Genomic DNA, 6,784 nt, shown 5'->3' with positions numbered 1-6,784 from the left:
ACAGGTAGCCTTTGGTAGGTCAGAGAAGTGGGGTTCAGAAAAATCACAGAGATTTGCTCAGAGAGGTGATTCAGTGAATAAAGTACTCACAGAAATGTGAAGGCCTCCGCTCCATCCCAGAAGACTTATTAACAAAAAGAGAAATGAAGAGAGAGAGAGAGAGAGAGAGAGAGAGAGAGAGAGAGAGAGAAGGCCAGGCATCTAGGCAGGCTCTTGTTACCCCAGTGTTGGGAGAGTGGGGACCAGCTGATCCCAGGGGCTCACCAGCCAGCTGTTCTAACTGATCAGCAAGATCCAGGCAAGTGAGAGACACTGTCTAAAAACAGCCAAGTAGAGTCTGGCAAGATGGGTCAGCTTGTGAAGGTGCTTGCTGCCAAGCCTGATTACCTGAGTTCGATCCCCAGGACCCCAAAAGTAGAAAAAGTTGCACTCTTACCTACACACACATACATATGCATACATACATTCATGCACATAAAATAAATACATAAAAGCAGGGGAAAGGACCCATAACCAGAGAAATGATACCTGAGGTTGACCTCTGGCTCTACATGTACATACAACCACACAAGCGTGAACACACCCACACACAAACACGGGACAGAAGCAGGATCCAGCCAAATGACACCCAGCATATATTTACTTTACTCACGTGACCACATCCTTCCCCGGGAACTAAGTCCTTCCTTGCAAGCCTGGTTCAACACAGCTTGAGGTCATTCTGCGGAAATCGTCTCAGGAAGGCCAAGGACCAAGGTGAGGCTTTCCGGTAGTGCTGGAGTCTGGACAGATGCCAGGCATCTGCATGGGGATCCCATGTTGCTTCCTCACTTGGAGCCACGCCTGTGGGTGGAGCACAGCCATGGCTGACCCGTACTTCCACCGTCAGATGGTCTCATGGGAAATGGTGAAGATACTTCAGACCACAAGGGCTCCTGGGGGGGTCAACCTGAAGTCAAAGAGAAGGCAAGCAAAGCAGGGGTTCCCCAGGTTCAATGGCCAAAGCCAGTTACTGCGTCTTTGCTGGGTGTAAACTCAGCGTGTGATTCACCACCACAGGGCCAAGCCAAGCTGTGCAATCACAGGCCCAGAAAGTCCCTGCGCAGACCAAAGGCCTCTTCCTACAGTAGACGTGGGCTCGCGCCTCACCCAGGTTCCCACGTGGGATGTATTGTTCCTCTGGGCAGTGACACAGCACCCATTCACACAGTGGCTGCCCACAAGGGAGGAGTCTGTGTTTATGTCTGTCGTAAATAAAGGGTACTCAGCCACCAGAGGAAGGAACGCTGTTCTACCCTGGCGAAACTGCATAGGAACATTGGGTTCTAGACTGTCTTCCTTTCTGGAAGCCCCCACACCTAGTGCTCCCAGTCACCTGAATTATGATTCATCCCCTAAGCATAGGGCCTGATCTCACCGGAATATCCACTTGGAAGGAAGAGGCATGTGACTGGCCCTGTACCATTGGAAGGGAGGAAGTATGGGGTTTCCATGCTAGCCACAGAACCCAGAGCTAGGGCACAGTGGGGTTTTCTGTTGACCACAGGGCCACGTCTGGGTCCCCAATACTTCCAGTTTGCATCACCTGGAACTTCCGGGACCCTACTGCTTCCTCAGACTGTACTTGCCGCTCCTCTAGGAAGCTTGCCCATCATTGACTACCATGACTCTCTGTTGTCCTGCATCACAGCGTCTGTATCTGGTACCCTGCCTCAGTCTCTCCAATGCTGAGAGAGTAGATGGCACTCCCTGCATCTCTCAGCTCACCCAGCCTCTTTTCTCCTGTCTCACCCTTTCCTGACCACTGTAGAGGGGTATGGCCACGACAGCCCCGCCCACTGTAGAGGGTTATAGCCACGGCAGCCCTGTCCACTGTAGAGGGGTCCGGCCACGGCAGCCCTGCCCACTGTAGAAGGGTCCAGCCACGGCAGCCCCTGTGTACATGGCTCGCCTCGCCACAGCTGTGTGACTAGGTAAAGGAAGTCTAATTTGTGGTCCACCCCACTGCCAACACAAGTGGAACCACTGGCTCTTCTTGTTTAGTGTTTTACTAGCTTATATTAGCTACAGACGAGACCAGTTTCACTAAGACATTCCCGTACATGTATGTGATATATTTGATTGTATTGACCCCAGTTACCATCTCTTGTCTCCCTTCCCTCACTGGTTTCTCTGTTCCTCCTAGAGTCCCCCTTCAGTTTCTGTGTGTGTGTGTGTGTGTGTGTGTGTGTGTGTGTGTATCCCAATGAATTTAATTAGGGTTGTTTATGGGAGCATGGATGGAGGGATTATTCGCAAGGACATGGGCAATTTACCAGGGGCTACACCACTGAAGACAATGTCTCTTCCCTCCTCTGGCAACCACTAATTTGCCTATCAGTCTTCAGGGAAATCCAGCACTTGGTGAGCCACTCCCCTCTCCAGGATGGAACACCATCAGGGCCAGCCTCTCTCAGGTCTTGTGCAGGTAGTGGGAGCTACAGTGGATTCAGAAGTGCAATGGTCACATCATGCCTGAAGACAGTTCCACACCACACCTCCTTAACACCCTCCGCCCCCCACCTCTTCTGTTCTTTCTGCTTTCTTTTCTGTGGTGTCCACTGAGCCTGGGAGTTTGTAACACACACATCCTAGTTACAGCCAAGACTGCTGAGTGACTCAACAGGCATCCAGCCACACCCTCTGCTTAAAACAGAGATTTTGATCTCCGCCTTTCAAAGCATTGCTGTGGTGGTTTGAATGAGAATGACCCCCCATAGGCTCTGAATTTGGGTGCTTGGTCCCCAGTTGGTGGAACTGTTTGGAAAGGATTAGGAAGTGTGAGCTTACTGGAGGAGTGGGAGCTTGTCACTGGGGTGGGCTTTGAGGTTTCAGAAACCCAAGACATTCTCAATTAGCTCTCTCTCCCTCTCTCCATTTCTCTCGGTTTCATGCTCGTGGATCATGATGGACGTTCTCAGCTACTGCCTGGGCACCGTGCCCGAGTGCCTGCTGCTGTGCTCCCTTTATGGCTGTCGTGGGCTCTAACCTTTTGGAACTAAGTGTACTCTTTTTTTCCCATAATCTGCTTTGGTCATGGTCAAACATGGCCATAACAATAGAAAAGTAACTCTGACAGTTGCCCTCCCAATGGTTGAGCTATATGCTTGTTTGGTGAGACAGGATCATGCTATATAATCCTGTATGGGCTGGAACTCCCTCTGTAGACCAGGCTGGCCTCAAACTCGTAGTGATCCACCTGCTTCTGCCTTCCAGGCACTTGGGTTAAAGGTGTGTGCCTCCACGTACACCTGTTGTTTGTTTTAATTCAGTCTCCTCTAACCCTGGATTATTGGTGCCTGTTTACCATGAGGCTCTGTGAGATGCCAGAGACCCATTGACAACACGGCAAATGCAGATCCCGTCCTTCCGGAAAGCGCTGTTCCATACGGAGAGTGCAGCCAACCAACAAATCAACAGTTCGTTTGTAACTCCCCTCTGGAAAGGGCCTGGAAGAATGAGTAGCCGCAGGTGGAAACACTGGCTGGGCGGAATGGCTGGACGCTGAGTGGCCTGTGGAGGCTATTCCAAACAAAGCCGGAGGTGAGGGGCATGAAATTCAGTCTTGCAAGGAGGGAAGGAAAGAAAGTGCTCGGGAGGTGAAATTGCAGTGCAAAAGTCCTGAGGTCTTGAGGGAAGAGGGGCAAGACACGAGGTTAGGGAGACAGGCCTGCTCACCCGTGCCATGGGGAATGGATGCTTTATTAGAAGTGAGCTGGGAAGTCTCTTAAGGTTCTGAGTGGGAAACAGTCAGTCATGAGACTCACTGTTTGGGAAATCAGGAGGTCCGAGAGAGGATATGACTGACAGGAAGGAGCCTGATACAATGCTCTGTATGGGCAGCCAGCCAGCACACAGAGTACCTACAATCCTCTTCAATCCTTCTGTCCACCAGATAGCAGCCAAAGGCGGGCATGAGTACAGGGCTAGACACACTGCAGGGGAGGCAAACAGGGGCTGTCCCTAGATTCCTTCCAAGGATCTTACAGGTGTAGTTTCATGACCTCCAAAGGTCCTGCAGGAGCTGGCATGATTGTATAGCCCCATTTGTGAGATGTGATACTGAGCACAGAGAAGTTAGGTAACTTATGCACAACCACACAGACCTGGCATGGCTTCTTGGCCGTCCCCAGTACTGTGTGTTGCAGCCATGAGGTGCCTGTCTTCTCTTGCCCCCAAACAGGATGCTATTGTCCATGGAGCAGACATTTTCCTGATGCTTCCTTACAGTCTTACTCCTAAGCATTTTAAAAATACAGTCAGCAGGGGTGTCCATGGCTGTGTGCAGTCCAGGATGGCTGATAATGCAGCCCAACACAAATTGTTTGCTTACTCGAGCATTATGACTTCTTTGGAACTTGTTTTCTAACTTTGCATGTATGTGTTCTTGTGGACCTGACCACACGTGTGTGAGCAGGTATGTGGAGGCTAGAGGCTGACATTGGGTGTCTTTTCTCAAACGCCCCGCATCATATTTTTTGAGATAATATCTCTCCCTGAAGTTGACTGGGCTGGGCTGGTTGACCAGCAAACCCACCTCTGCCTCCCCAGTGCCAGGAGTACAGGTGTGTGACACTGGCCCTATAGCATGGAGTTTAGGGGCTCCTTATGCTGTAGAAGAGGGAGGCTATATTCAGTTATCTACAGCATTGCTACCAGTTTAATTCTGGCATCTCGCCCTTCCATGGCCTTTAGTTTTTCGAGGACTTGTAAAAATGAGGCCATTGTGGTGTGGTGTCATCTGCAGTAAGAACTCCAGTACTGAAGTGAGCCTGAGCCATGACGAGGTGCTGAAGGCATGGTCCTACCCATGTGTAGGTACAGCACAGGAACTCAGAGGAATGCTGTATCCAAGGCCGACAGGCCTCAAAGCCCAGACACTTGAGTTCATATTCTCTCTGATGTGGAACCTCCATGACATGAAGCTAGCAAATGGGGAGAGGCATGGAAGAACAAGCATCACGGTGGGCATAAGTCAGAAAGCCTTCCTAGAGGACGTGAGTTTATAGCAGGAGGCAGCCTCCAGTTGTGAGGTGTTCTAGATCCTCAGCTTTTCCCCTGCCCTGCCCCAGATGTAGCCCATCTCCATCCCTGAGGTTTGTCCAACCAGAACATACTTTCCATCTGTTCAGACATCTGTCTGACATCCTGGCAAGAATGTTTGAATGGCTGACCTGCCCGTGAGTAACACAGATCATTTCCTGACCTAGAGTGTCTCTGAGGAGGCCAATAGTATTTCCCCTGACAAGTGCGTACCAGGAAATCCCAGGGAAGCAGATTAGGAAGTCGGAGCTGGCTGGACCAGGACTCTTGGGATCATCCTGCAGTAATCTAGGAGCACAGGGAGGTGGAAAAAATTCCCTCCCTGAGATAGCTGTTCCTCAGTCATCTCTCTCCCCAGAATGCATCACGGGGATAGGGGTTATAAAGTGGCTGCTCCTGGGGTTGGAATCCATGGTGGTGCCAGAAGCCTGGGTTCCCTAGGCCTCCATAGAGAGAGCAGAACCAGTCCCATTTAGACACGCTGATAGTGACCTGTCCCTAGCTGAGCCCCTGAAACTTTCCCACGATGGTCATCAGGAGCCACCACCTCCTCTTCCTGCATGTCTTAGTCTGTTGTCCCTTCCCTGGGTCACCCAGATATTCTGAGAACTACCTGCAACAATGTGAACTGCCCAAGGGCCAGCGCCCCTTGTCTCCTGTCACTTGTGTGTTCTTTTCCTCTCCATGCCTCAGTTTCCCACTGTGACTGGATAGGGCAGTTTCTGGGAGTTTTGCCCACTCTTACCGTCTCCGGTCTATGGCATGGTGAGTTAGGGTGCATAACGGCTACTCATAGGACCTACCGAGAAGGGGATCTACAGAAAAACTGGGAGGCCTCAACTGGAACACAAATGGGGCTTCCCAAATATCGGGGCACCACCCAAGACTTGGGCAGGAAAGGCCAGCTGATGCCGACAGTGAGTAGGCAAATATGAAACACAAAGGCCAGGCATCTGCAGCACTGGGTGATCTAGTTCCACAGCCCTGGGGAAGCTCCCACAGTGGTGAGGCTCCAAGGTGCTCTGCAGGTCCTTCTTTTTTAAAAAGCAAAGTTTATTTATTGCTACTGTGTGTGCATGCACACATGATGTGTACGTTTGTGGCTCAGGGGTGTCAGAGGACAACTTTACGGGGTTCATTCTTGCACCTTCATGTGGGTCTTGGGAATTGAATTATGGTTCTCGGGTTTGTGCAGCAGGTTCCTTTGCCCACTGAGCCATCTCACTTGCCCCATGCTGCTCATCTTTTCTGCAGCCAGGCCATACCTACAGGAGCGGTGATCAGTGCAGTTGGCCATTTGTCTGATGGAGCCCACTGTCGCTACTGGGGGCTCTGTTTGCAGCAGGCCCTGGGGTATATTTGTGGAGCTGAGTCATGCCTTCCTTCCCTGACTGATGTACTTTATCAGCCCCATCCTTAGGGAAGACCCACCAGGTCTCCCCAGACCCTTCTCTTGATAGCCACCCAAAGAGAAGACAGAAGCCAAAAAATCCACCCTCGAGCTGGACAAACATGGCTTCATCTAGGGCTGTGTCCGCATGGACAAGAGCCGGAAGCCATTTGCATGAAGGATTTCCCAGAAACTAACTCCCAGGGGGCCCCCAGAGCCACTGGGTTAGCAGCATATAGCCAAGTTCTTAGTAAGCACTGGCTCAGCCTTTGCCGAGGCTGGGAGATGGCTCAGATGGTAAAGTGCTTGCTG

Source organism: Microtus oregoni, unplaced genomic scaffold (assembly GCF_018167655.1).
Source record: "Microtus oregoni isolate MIOR12 unplaced genomic scaffold, Mior012 000003F_ref0000135, whole genome shotgun sequence".
Taxonomy (NCBI): Eukaryota; Metazoa; Chordata; class Mammalia; order Rodentia; family Cricetidae; genus Microtus; species Microtus oregoni.
This window is presented reverse-complemented; position numbering follows the sequence as displayed.